Source organism: Schistocerca piceifrons, chromosome X (genome assembly GCF_021461385.2).
Source record: "Schistocerca piceifrons isolate TAMUIC-IGC-003096 chromosome X, iqSchPice1.1, whole genome shotgun sequence".
NCBI classification, from domain to species: domain Eukaryota; kingdom Metazoa; phylum Arthropoda; class Insecta; order Orthoptera; family Acrididae; genus Schistocerca; species Schistocerca piceifrons.
In genome coordinates, this window is record NC_060149.1 from 166614875 (window position 1) to 166628373 (window position 13499).

The 13499-nt window shown below is 39.1% G+C and overlaps 1 protein-coding gene across 3 annotated transcripts in view; it reads right to left on the minus strand.

Moving 5' to 3' along the window:
- Positions 1-9345, minus strand: part of LOC124721341 (exocyst complex component 1) — a 274341-nt gene extending 264996 nt beyond the window's left edge. For all 3 annotated transcript variants that reach the window (XM_047246261.1, XM_047246259.1, XM_047246260.1), the window contains exon 1: positions 9173-9345. The gene's annotated coding sequence lies outside the window, so the exon portion shown is untranslated. The remainder of the gene's footprint in view (positions 1-9172) is intronic.
- Between the last annotated feature and the right edge of the window lie 4154 nt (positions 9346-13499).

Consider the following 13499-nt stretch of genomic DNA (forward strand, 5'->3'; position numbering starts at 1 on the left):
AATGAAGTGTGGGAGGTGAAGATGATCATGAGGGTGTAATTTTGTTTCCTGGAGGCAGAAAATAAAGTGCCAGAATTCGAATGTGCACAACGACCAGGTTCAGAGGTTAGAGGATCCTGATCCATTAGTTTGTTAGAGGTGTCGGTATTTGCCTTCAGTTGGCCAGTTGACTGGTTGTTGGCGATGTGTCCTGGTGAAACAGAGACTGGCTGGGTGAGGGTATCGTACGGTGACACCGCCTAAGAAGAACTAGGCAGAAATGGTGACCATTACACCACTGCAGAATGTCCAGGTGGAGAAAGGGAAGATCTTTTGCCTTTGTTTTACTGCTTAGAATCTTGGCATTTTTCAGGTGTAGTCCCAGATGTAGGCTGGCTAGATGTGTGCAGAAATTCATCGCGGAAGTACTTTTTGGATTTCCATGCTTCTGTTTGCAAGGCATGTGATTTTGCTTGTGCATGTGAAGGTCTGTTGGTATTATGTGCACCCGTAGCAGTTGAAAATGAGGATGGGACCTTGGAACTGCACGATTTCACAATCTTGGCACTAAACTGGAAGTTGCAAGTCTGTGTAGAAATGTTATTTGGAAGTTCCTGTGTAGCAAGAACTGTACTATAATTGCCAGAGGGTGGTGTACAATATTTGCTGCTAGCCAACATTTTCTGAGCAATGTAAGTAAGACATTTTCTTTCAACCAGGTCTCCTGAACAGCTCTCTCACTGATGTAGATTGGACAGTCATGGGAGGAAGCAGCATGATCACCCTTGCTATTGACACAGTGAGGGGGAAGGAGATGGATACTCACACTCATGAATGTCCCTACTGTGGGCTACGCATTTGGCTGCATTTTCACAAGATTTATGGGTGTGGTTGTAGTGATGACATTTATAGCAATGCGTGAGATTCGGGATATATAGTCTGACAGTACTAGCTTTGTAGTAAGACTTAATTTTTGCTGGAAGTACCACATGGTCAAATGTGAGGAATAGTGTGTCGATTGGCACTAATTCTTTATCGGCCCTTCTCATGATGTGATGAACTGCAGTCATGCCCTGGTCAGTGAGACAGGCTGTTATTTCGGCCTCAGTCAGGTCATCAAGCAACCGAGTGTATACGACACCACAGGAGGCATTCAGAGTGTGGTTGGCCTCTACTTTAAAATGACAGCTGTGGAGAAGAGTTGCACTGAGCAGTTTCTGTACTTGAAAAGCACTATCTGTCTCCAAAAGCAAAGACCCATTATGCAAATGAGAGCAGAACTTCACAGGAATGGCAACAACATCTACACCCTTTTGAATAACAAATAGATTAACTGTCATGAAACTGTGATCATCTTCCATGCAGCCGGGAAAGGCTAATCTTTATGAAAAAATAGCTCAATGGCTACCTACATCTCACTCACGATTCTTTCATCTGAACCCATTTACGTTATCGAGATGTCAAACTCACTGCAGAGAAATCCTCCATGATTGCAAGCGTATCCGATGGTGCGCTACTCCCTGCCGGGGGCCCCTCTCAGGTGAGCTCATCCACCTTAGATGACTGTCCAAACCTCAGGTCACACCTCCCTGACTCCAGAAAGAGGGACCAATCAGCATAGAGGAGCTCAGCCAATCCCCCTCCTTGGGCCTGGCCTTTACCGGGTGGTAAGTATGAGCCCTACTTGTCAACGTGGGGCTGGGAATTATGCATTACACAGTCACCTTTTACACGTCAAACGCATGGGCAGGAAGAAAAAGAAAAGGGAAAAAAAAGGAGACCTCAAACACCAAAGTGGGTGGACCAGATGAATCCATACACAGTTTTACCAAGAACTTCAGTTTCCTGAAGAAGGCATAGGACACAGTCCCGAAGGGAGGGGAAAAGAACAGCAGGAGGATAGACATGCAGCACAGAAAGGGAAATAGTGCTGCATAGGCTGAAGGCCCGTGGTAGCCTAGCACGTACTCACCTAAGAATTGTTAGCCCCCTGGGGGGCTTGGGAGCAGGGATAGAATAGGAATGTCCTAGGATATTATGTGGTGAGAGGGTGAGTTCATCTCTGGAATTAATTCATGCATGTTGATGATGCCATGTTGCACCCATGTTAAACTTCAAGTCTCTCTGTTACTGGCTGAGTAAATATGTTCAAAGGTCAGAGAAGAGCATGCGCCTACCACTACCAATAGTACAAGACCCAGTAAAGCATTGTCTTGCTCAAATTAAGCTTCTGGTTGAAGAGTACGTTGGCTAATACCATCCGTATGGCCCAGGCAGTTAAGCAAAGACCCCCACCTCACCTATAACAAAATGTTCCACTGCTGGGTTAAAGCAAACTTATGGTGTTGACAGCTCTTGCATTTTGTGTGGATGCTGGGAATTTGTTGACATTGGTCGTAGCCAATTGGATGGTAGTATACAGTAGCCAACAAGAATCGCTAAATATAATGTTTCCCTTTGGCAGAGCATATGAACTGATTACATTTGTTTTCAATATGGAGTGTACCAGAAGAACTTTTAATGATCTGATTATTACAATTTTAAGATTGCTTACCGGTTTTCATATTTCTTTGGCGACTAGAAAACCCAAGATGTGCTGTAGCAAAGCCTGAGGCTTAGGTTAGGTTGTAAAGTAACAATTTAGTTGAGAGCTCGCAAAGCTAGCGAATGTGAAAACAAAAAAATTTGGTTGTGGTGATAGACTGATCTGTAACTTAGCCCAGGTCTAGGTTGCATTGGAATCAAATAATCTGCTTTTGAATCTCAACATACAAATACAAGTACATAATGGAATTATCTGTAGCACTGGCTGAAATATACCTTCATCACTGCAATAACCTACCTGCATATCTTATTTCCAATTATGTTAAAAATTCTGATGATATGGTTGAATTCTAAACATCATATGAGCTAACTTCATTTATGAAACACAGAAAAATTTTGAAAAAAGAGCTCAATTGCTACCCATATCTCACTCACGATTCGCCATGTTGCCTTCCCATGATTCATCACACACACTGTTACCGCAGAGCAACCAATGAAAAAGCTGCAAACATTGTAAGTGTACTTTCACATCACCACTGTACTGTACTTTGGTTTCTGATGGACATACAGAGTTTACAGCGAAAGAAAGCTGGTGGCACTTAACAGCCCCCTACTTCAAAGCCTTGACTTCAGGAAATCCTAACTCAGTCACAGCAAACTGGCTGAAGTGATTGTCACCTAGGTCTTATGTACACATAACTCATGAAGGACTCTTATACTATTACCTCCTAACTGTTGGCCATCTACAACGTCTTGATCTTTACAAGCAGTATATAAATAAACCACTGACAATTGCACACAATTTGACATTCACATGAATACACAGATCTTCAATGGCAGTGACAATGCTGGCCAACTTAAAGCCATTCTACTAGGAACAATGTTCCACCGTAAGTGTCAACTAGGACTATCAGAATCATATACAGGAAGTGGAGCTACAGGCACAAGTGTAATTCCCCAGGCTGCTCCTCAAATCTCATCACCTTGCACCCCACCTCTGTTGTTGTACCAAATACTGCAACTGGTGGAATGACTGATACAAAACTGTTTCATGACAAGAGTTATTCTGCCTTAGTTTCTGTAGTAGCCATTTAAGAGTACAGCACAGATCAAGGCAGAAGTAACTACCATGAGTTCATCAGGCAGCAACCTACACTCTTCCAAAGCTGATGCCTAAACTGGACAGACTGGATTTCATATAACCATGTGCTAATGTTCATTTTAAAACAACCAGTCAATGTTGAGGGAAATCTTCAAACTCTGGTACACAAAGTCTTTTGGGGAACTGATGACAATGAAAACTGCAGAACAGTTTTAGGCCTCTTCTTAAAAACAAGGGTGTCCTGCTCTCAATTTGAACCATGTAGAATTCATTACCGTTTAAGCAATTGAGAAATAAACAAAAAAATTGTGTATCTCTGATATACTGAAAAGAGAGAGAGAGAGAACAACTGCAACACCTTCAAGTGGCACCAGGGTATGGTACGTGCATACTGAGAGGTTGTAGCCTGAAGCTGTACTCCCAGAAGAAATGTGAGCCTCTGATGTTGAATTTGATGCAGTGGGAGTATGTCCTGATGCTGACATTGTAATAATTAACCACCAGTTTCTTGTGCTTTCATAGGTGAAGTTTTCCTTTCTGCTTCTTCATTAATTCAAAGTGAATTTAAGGAGGACATTCTGAGCCCAAAGTCTCCTACTCCCTTGGAGGTCGTGAGAGTTTGTCAAACTTTACTTTACCAATGTTTTTGTGTTATTAAAGATGTCAACTGTTGCTCATTTCTTAACACTTGTACCTGTAGCATTTTAATGACACCATTGATCTGTCAGTGAGGTACTGCATTGTTAATTAATCCCTGATGGCTCTGCCAAAAGGGGCATACCATATTTCCTTCGGCATCCTTGTCAATTACAAGCCTGATATTGTCGTTGATGGGACCTTAAACCATAGCCTACATTATCTCATTTTAGTTAGTATATTTCTTAATAGGGTGTGCAATGTCGTCAGTGGGATGTTAAACCCTATCCTACATCCTTTCATTTTAGTTAATATATTCTTTTAATAGTGTGTGCAGTGTCTGGAAGTAGAATAGCTTGATCATTAGTAGGTAAAGGGAGAATTTTGTAACTAGAAGTTAGAAACTTTGATTTATCACTTTCTGCAGCACTATGTTACTCTAGTATTAAGACTATTATCAGTCTGAAGTTTGGTTTGAGCACCACAATGCTTTGATAAAAATAGTCCTATTGGAGGTGGTATGGCATTGTCTTCCCCTGACCTTTGAAGTGACTTGTTTAATTATAGGGGGACCTACATTTGAATGTGATGTCCATATCATGGTTCAGCTTAGTATTATTTATCTTTCAAAATTTCTTCAGGTGGTATTGCTCAGAGTTGTTTTCTGGACACTGTAATAAATACACCATTTATTTTAAGGAATATCCCAATGTAATATGGCACTTAATACTGTTTTATGCAGAAGATACAGATTTTTGTATTAATAAGATAGTTTTACATGTACAATTAATATTTTTTGCTTCACATGAAGGATATTAATCTCAGTGGAACTTGTATTTTGTAAAGCCTTCAAACTGACACTGTAATTTCTGCATTGGAATTTCTTAAACAACTGTCAAATATCAATATTGCCATTTACAGATTACAGACAGCCTGCTCATAAGCTGAACAGATGTCCTTACTGAAACTATTACTGAATGTACTGTGGAATGTGGATGCTTCACTGCTATCAAGGCATGGTATACAGGGTGTAATTAAATTCCCTTTACACACTTTGAAGACAGGTTCATTAAACCATAACACAAAAAAGCCTAGAAAACATGGGCTCTAAAATGCATACCTTATGAGCTATGAGTACTGGTTTGCCTTTGATACTGTGACAAACACCTCTACTACTGCAAGGTCTTTGTTTTCCATATTTTGGGAGGCGGTAGTACGGAGCAAAACAAGAAAAATATTCTTAGCAAATATGTACTCTAAAGAGCTATGAGCACTTCTTCAGTGGAGGAGGTGTTTCACAGTTGCAAAGATCTTAGCTCTTAAATTATGCATTTTAGAACCCATTTTTATTGGACAGTTTTTTTGTTGTTTTGGTCCATACTGTCTCCTCCCAAAATATGGATAGTAAAGAGCTTCAAGCAGAAAAAATTGTAATCTTTGGTACTGCGAGATGCAAGTGCTCGTAGCTCTTAAAAGGTAAGTGTTGGTTAGTTGATTTGGGGGTACCTTTATAAGAATTTTGTTTCTTAGCTTTCACTCACTGTAAGAGAACATACTTAAATTTATCTATTCATTCATCACACAGATAAAAGGAAACTGCTTGTAAGAAAATAAAAATTTGGTATTAAATACATTGCCAGAAAAACAGTAACAACCGTGAAGACAAGGTTGTTTAATTGACCAATTAGGTGACAGGTAGTTCATCATTGCAGGAATAGATGATAACAAAAGATCAAATGAAACACACTTGTCACAGTAAAGATTGCCCAGTCACATCAATAGACAGTGTACACCCCTCTGGTGGCAACACAGGCAAGTATTTTCACATGCAGAGGATCATAAAGATGGCCACATGGCATCCTGAAATATATTGTCCCGAGCACCTTGTGTCTTTTGTTGCAATTCAGAAATGGTTTCTGCACGCACTGAAGAATGAATTAACTGCCAGCTTTATCGTGCCCCATATGTACTCAATTGGCGGGAGGTATGGTGCTCTTCCTGGCCACGACAGTTGTTGTACACCAAAAAGACCATGTTGCATCAGATCAGCCATATGTGGACATGCATTGTCCTGCTGAAAAATTACATCACCTTCCTATTGAAGAAATGGCAATAGCATCGTTGGGGTAACAGTCTGTGGTGTGTAGTGGGCATTGGTTACTTTACCCTGCAGAAACACCACGTGTGACCGCAAGTTGTAACTGGTGGTCTCCCCCACCCCACACCACTAAGCCTAGGATGGATGGATGACCTTGCTGTGGAGTCCCATAATCTCCGTCAGTCAATCAATCAATCAATCAATCAAAGCCTAAGATGGGATGTGTGTTGTGGGCACTTCTGTAGTCTACACAGTTTGAAAAGAATTGATGCACGGTCAGGTCTACTGAGTGCCATGTGATTGCTGCTGACTCTGTCAAATGAATCGCTGGCACTACAACCTCTCAGTATGCACATACCATACCCTGGTGCCACTTGAAGGTGTTGCAGTTGTTCTCTCTCTCTCTCTCTCTCTCTTTTCAGTATCATCTTTGCGAAGATTGACAAGAAAGAAAAATGTCATATAATAATGAAAATTTTTTATGGTCAAGTCACCTCTTTTGCAAGAGGCCACAGGAGAATGTGACAATGTTCACATATATTGTCACAATGTACAAGGATTGCGAAATAAAGTAAATGAGCTTGAAATTCTAAAGAGTGATACTAACGTATTGTCAGACAAACATTTACTATGTGGCAGTGAACACTGGTGAAAAGCGTCGGGATTACCTTATCAGTATATTCAAAACTTCAGATTAGTTCACCACTATTCCAGGAAAAATTACAAGGTGATGGAACTTCTATCTGTATAAGAAACAGCATCAGCTGTGATTTTGATATTGGATGTAAATGTTACTATGAAAAGTGCGATGTATATAATTAAAAATAATTATTGTCATGACAAAATTGTTGGCTTTAGCAACACACAAGCAAATTATCACCTTCTAATTAAACTAAGCCTTTGGGCTACACTATAGTTCAGTCTGTCACCACAACTACACATTAAAAAAAAATATGTATGCCGGTAGGCCTCAGTGGACTGCCATCTGTATTAGGCTCATACAGGTCTAGTAAACAACATGACCTAAGCCATTGCCCCAAAGAAATAAATGGCATATTACAAACAAGATATCTGACTGAAAGCTACAACTGAAACATAGCAAAAACTTAAATGTGCCAGATGCCATGGGTCAACAGAAGCGTCCGATCCCACGCGTCGGCTTTGACCCGTGACGTAAGGGTGTTGTCGTGTGTGACATCATGACGGCGCGGAGTTTGGTTTGAGTGTGGCTGTCTCCAGTTCTGTTTTATCTTATTTTATTTACTTTTCTGATCTGTTTGTTCTATCTCGTGAGATTTTTTTTTTTTTAATTTAAAAACACTTATTACTTATTTTAATTATCTGTTTCCTCCAATTTCTGTTTTAGTTTATTATATTTATCTTCCTGATCTGTTCGTTCTATCCCGTGAGATTTTTTTTTTTTTAAAGACAAAAAACACTAATCAGCTACTGAAGCATCTTTATCTTCTATAGGTTGCAGGGGTTACGAACCCTGGGGAGGTGGGTGGGTATTCATGCGTGGCTGTCTTCACTTACACGTTGTAGCTACGCAAGGCGTCTAAATTTGTTTATATTTAGTTTGCCCCCACCCAAAACACCCCATTTCCCGCGCTTGTCCCGTTAGTGTCATTAGGCTTCTTGTGGAAAGTGTGTGTGTGTTTTTTTGTTTCCGCCATATTTATGACGTCATGGGTCAAAGCAGACGGGCGGGATCGGACGCTTCCGTATTTCCAGATGCCATTTGTTTAGTAAGGAATAGGCCTATACTCATGGATCATGTTGTTCATTAGACCAAAACCTCATGGTATGTGCCCTGAAGTGATGTAGGGCTTCAGCAGGAAATATAAATTTAAATGGTCAGACAGAGTTCAGCCCTATACTTCCAACTGAGTTCAGTTTCTTAATACTGCTAGTATTAAGTAACAAGCAGTGAGATCGATTTGTGCAATTGACAGTAGAGAGAGGGAGAGGGAGAGAGAGAGAGAGAGAGAGAGAGAGAGAGAGAGAGAGAGAGAGTTGTAACATATACAAAAGATACTGAAAATATCCCTTGTGGACAATAGATTAAAAAGGCAATCTTTAACATTATATGTGGCAGTCTCAAACCATTTTAAAAAATATGGCAAATGCAATAATTAACTGTTGTTAGTAAAAATTAAATATTATTTCCGTTAGTTTACTATAAGGTTTTGAGGCACTATTGCACCTAGATGTTTCTTGTACTTATGCACACTGCTCCTGTACCACTAAAGCATAAATTGTAAAGAAGTATTGTGTAACTAAACATTTATTCTTGACTTGTCCAATATTACATGAACATTATAGTACTGAATATAATCTCTAGGATCAAAATGAGTATCAAATGAAATTAATCAATGTGCCACCCATTTGAGTGAACTCTCATGAGCTTTCGTAATTGCTATTACGTGGATTTCGGCACACAATCAAAAACACACGAAGTCTTACAATAGGATCATATAATGTTTTTGCCAGTGCAGGGCAATCACGACATGTTTTAAATGACAGCTATAAGTTATGAAGATGTTAACGTTGAGGGATGCAGTAACAGAAGAACTATTAAAACTGTCTACAAGCGCTCACAATCTTCTTAGTCGCTGCGGCTAAATTTCACACCTATCGACGCAATAACATCTACAAAATATGTCTATTAGAAACAGAATCAGCTAAGTACGGTACACTTATTAAACATATTTCCATAACGAAACCACTGCAAACAAAACTCAATTATATTTATTACGAATAATACTGCAGAAAAAATAAGAGTAATGTTTTAGCTGTCAATTTGCACTCACAAGTAACGTCTTTGCAGCAGTCAATAAATTTTACACCTTTCCGGCGTATTCATCTTCAATAAAAAAAAATCGTAATAACACAATTAATTCAACTCCACAATTCTCTCCACTATACACCGCAACAGATAAATATTACATTTAATTTCCAACAACCCAAACAAACATACTCATTGCTTACCCTCCCACTAACATATGACTCTCGAACTAGCCACTATTATGAGGTACCAACCGAACTCGTCAAAATTCCATTTACACAAAATTCAACACTGAGCAGATTGTTTTACAAAACAAGTCTAGAAAACGATGTGAAAGATTGACAGTGAAATAATGAAATGGAGGAAAAAACCTGGAATTCCAAACAGAATGAAAGTGCAAGGTTAATAAAAGCTACAATTTATCTGCTCAAAGTGTGGTGGCTAAACTGGTTGTCCGTGCAGATCAACAACTGCGCACTAACTAGACACGAAAATATTTTCTATATCAATGGAAAATGTGTTGAGCAAGATTTAATCTGTCAATGCAAATCACAATTCCACAGACAAAACGAGGAGTGTGAACAAGAAACTGACGCCCATTGCCTGAACACTGACACTGCAGGCACATTCCGTAAAGTATACTTATAACAATTTTTTACTATAGCTAACCCACTCACAGTTACAAATATGAGAATTACGTCTATACTCGACACGAAATCTCATCATTAAGATGGCGTCGCGTAAGCTAATAATGCAGTGTTCTGCAGAAAACCATATTATATACAATTTACAGTGCATAAACTGTCAAAATAGTGTTTACAACGGTATTCGTTTGTGCTCTTTCACACATTTATGGATCCATCCATCGTGCATGAAGAACATAAAAGTGATAAACCCACATTGTGAATGTGGCTTTGTTCAGTGCAGAGGACGAGATAGTACAATCAAGACGATTCATCTCAGATGCGCTGAAAGAAGAACCATTATATATACACACAGTTCGTTTTAAGGGCATTAGCAGTGTAATCAATGGCCTAAAAATCAATTTACAGCCAGAAAGACAAAATAAGTTATTGATAGAAGAGGCAAAAACAAAACAATGTACAGTGCAATTCTAACGTCACCGGAACTGTAGTAAATGACCTAAAATCAATTTACCGTCAGGAAGACAAAACAAAATACTGGGTAAAGAGGCAACAAAAACAAAAATTTGGATCTTCTCAGGTAGCCATAGACGAGATTTGGTCACTATTCTTATAGTGAAGTCGGAATATTCAGTTCCAGGAGCAGTAAACCCAGGAACTCCCCTCCAGGAAATAGTCTGAACATTGCGCCCAACGCTGTGAAGTATATTCCTTAGGCAAAAACACTGAATTAGCTGACCTAAATACATGTACAATATGTATCTATAGATACCTGGTGCATTATTACTAGAAAAAGCATGTTACAATAACTCGAAAAAATGTAATAATATGTGGTGATCTCAACACTGATTTTTCGAAGAATTTGCTAGAGTCGCAACTAAAAAATTTAATGATGTCATTTAGCTTAAATATAAAAGTCACACCTCCAACTCGCTCTGTTCCTCCATGAGATCCACAGCGCAGTGGACAACAGCGCTCAGGTTGATGCCATATTCCCTGATTTAAGTAAGGCATTTGACACCGTGCCACACTGCCATTCAATGAAAAAATAGGAGCTTATAGAGTTTGGAGCAGACCTGCATTGGATTCAAGAGTTTCTTGCAGACAGAACTCAACATGTCGATCTTAACGGAACTTAATCGACTGATGTAAAGGTAATATCCGGAGTACCACAGGAAGTGTGGTAGGATCATTGCTGTTTACAATATGAACTTGCTAAGCAACAGATGCTCCTTAAGGCTATTCGCAGATGACGCAGTAAGCAACACCAAGAGATAGTAAGAACATGCAGAACGATCTGCAGAGAATTGATGAATGGTGCAGGCTCTGGCCATTGACCCTGAACATAAATGAATATAACATATTATGCATATACAGGAAAGAAATCCACAACTGTACAGCTACACTATTGATGACAAGCAGCTAGAGACAGTGTCTGATGTAAAATATCTAGGCGTAATTATCCATAGCGACCTTAAGTGGAATGACCATATAAAACAGATAGTGGGAACAGCAGAAACCAGACTCAGATTCATCAGAAGACTCTTAAGGAAATGTAACTCATCCACGAAACAAGTAGCTTATAAGGCACTCGTTTGCCCGATTCTTGAGTATTGTTCATCTGCCTGGGATCTCTGCCAGGTAGTACTGATAGAGTGGATAGAGAAGATCCAATGAAGAGCGGCGCACTCATGGGATCGTTTAGCTGGCGAGAGAGCGTTACGGAGATGCTAAACAAACTCCACTGGCGGACGTTACAAGAGAGACGTTGTATATCATGGAGATTTTTACTATTGAAATTTCGGGACAGCACTTTTCACGAGGAGTGGGACAATGTATTACTTCCCCCCACATACATCACATGTAATGACCACAAGGAGAAATTCGAAAAATTAGAGCCAATACAGAGGCCTACAGACAATCAGAGGGATCAGATAGTGGTACTTAGAGTGCCATCCGCCACACACCATTAGGTGGCTTGCGGAGTATGGTGTAGAAAAAGAGATTGTCTGGAGCAGGTAGCCAGTAACATTGACTGCATTGTACAGAATGAAAATTTTGGTTTTTCAGATCACAGTGCACTAACAATACATTTTAAACCATGTCTCAATGTACTCCCAACAGGAGAAACGGCTATTAAGGGTAGAAGTTACAGTGACAGCAACATAAATAACGTTTTACTTAGATTAAAGAAAGAAGTGTATTTACTTCTTGAACTTCAGATGAAAAGTTGGACAACTTTTTTGCATATATTTGAGTGTTACTTTAACTGCTATTTCCCAGCAAAAATAAAAAATACCACTAAAAGAAAAAAGAATACTTAGGTGGAAAAAAGGTATTAAAACTTCTTCATAAAAGGCAAGATTGCTGTACAGACTTAGCAAATTGGACAGTGCCAAACCCAAGGAGTTCAACGCATACTATAAAAATTACAAAGAGATGAGATGTGTTAAAAAGGGTCACAGTGATAAAACAATTAGTGGCTTTTCCAACAAATGCAAGACAATCTGGAGTATAGTAAATGAACAGACTCATAGAAAGATAAGGGCAAAGGATAAAATTCCATTGAGTATAGAAGGATAGAAGACTGAAAATGTACAGAAAATTGCTAATAAATGTAATAGGTATTTTTCATAAATTCGCACAAATCTCCTGACTAACTCTCCAAACACTGTACAATCTCTTTCCAAAAACAATATTCCTCTTAGCTCCTTTTTCCTATCTCCTACAACACCATGTGAAATTGAAGATACCGTAAAGAAAAAAATTAAAAAGATTTATTCGCAGGGCTTGATATGATACGCTGGTTCTTATTTCATATGTGTTCAAACTACATCAGTGGGCCCTTGTCATGTATCATAAATACATTTCCAGAGGGAACGTTACCAGCCCAGCGAAAATTTGCTAAAATTGTACCCCTCTACAAGAAGGGAGAGAAAACTGACGTAGAAGACTATTAGGCAATTACTATACTATCTGCTTCCTCACAAAGCTTTTAATCCTGTATGTCAATAAGGTAAGAATTATTTTTTATTTGTGACATCAGAATTTTAACTTCCCCATATGGATTAAAAAAAAAACAGGTCCACCACACATGCTTTGTACGCGGTTTTGGAAAAGTACTCAAGTTTTGTCGACCATGAACAACCTGTTGTAGGTAAATTTCTAATTAGTCCAAGGCATTTGAAATGGTCGACCACAAGTTGCTCCATATGAAACTCCAGAAGAATGGGATTAGGGATGTAGCCCATAAGTGGAGCTGTAGCTACCTCAGCGAAAGAAAACAATACATAGAAATAAGAAATTCTAAGACATCCAGGTACTGCAAGTCAGATACACTGCATACATAAAATTGTGTCTGTTCTTAGTCCTCTCCTTTTCATATTGTTCAGCAATGACCTTGCAGAAGATATACCAAATGCCAGCTCCATTCTGTATGCCAAAGACACGAATATTTTGATAACCAGTAGAGGTGACATCTTGCAAGATGTAGTCAATGAAACTACTTGTCAATAACAACCTTGGTTTGAAGCAAATAGAATACTCATAAATGCAAAGAAAACTGTAAGTGTGAACTTCTGCACAAGACAAAATATTACCCCTTCAGTGCACTTATAGTTATTTGCGGAGATAATATTACAAACAGACAGGACACAAAATTTCTTGGACTTGCCATTAGTAACACTCTACATTGGAAACCACATATTG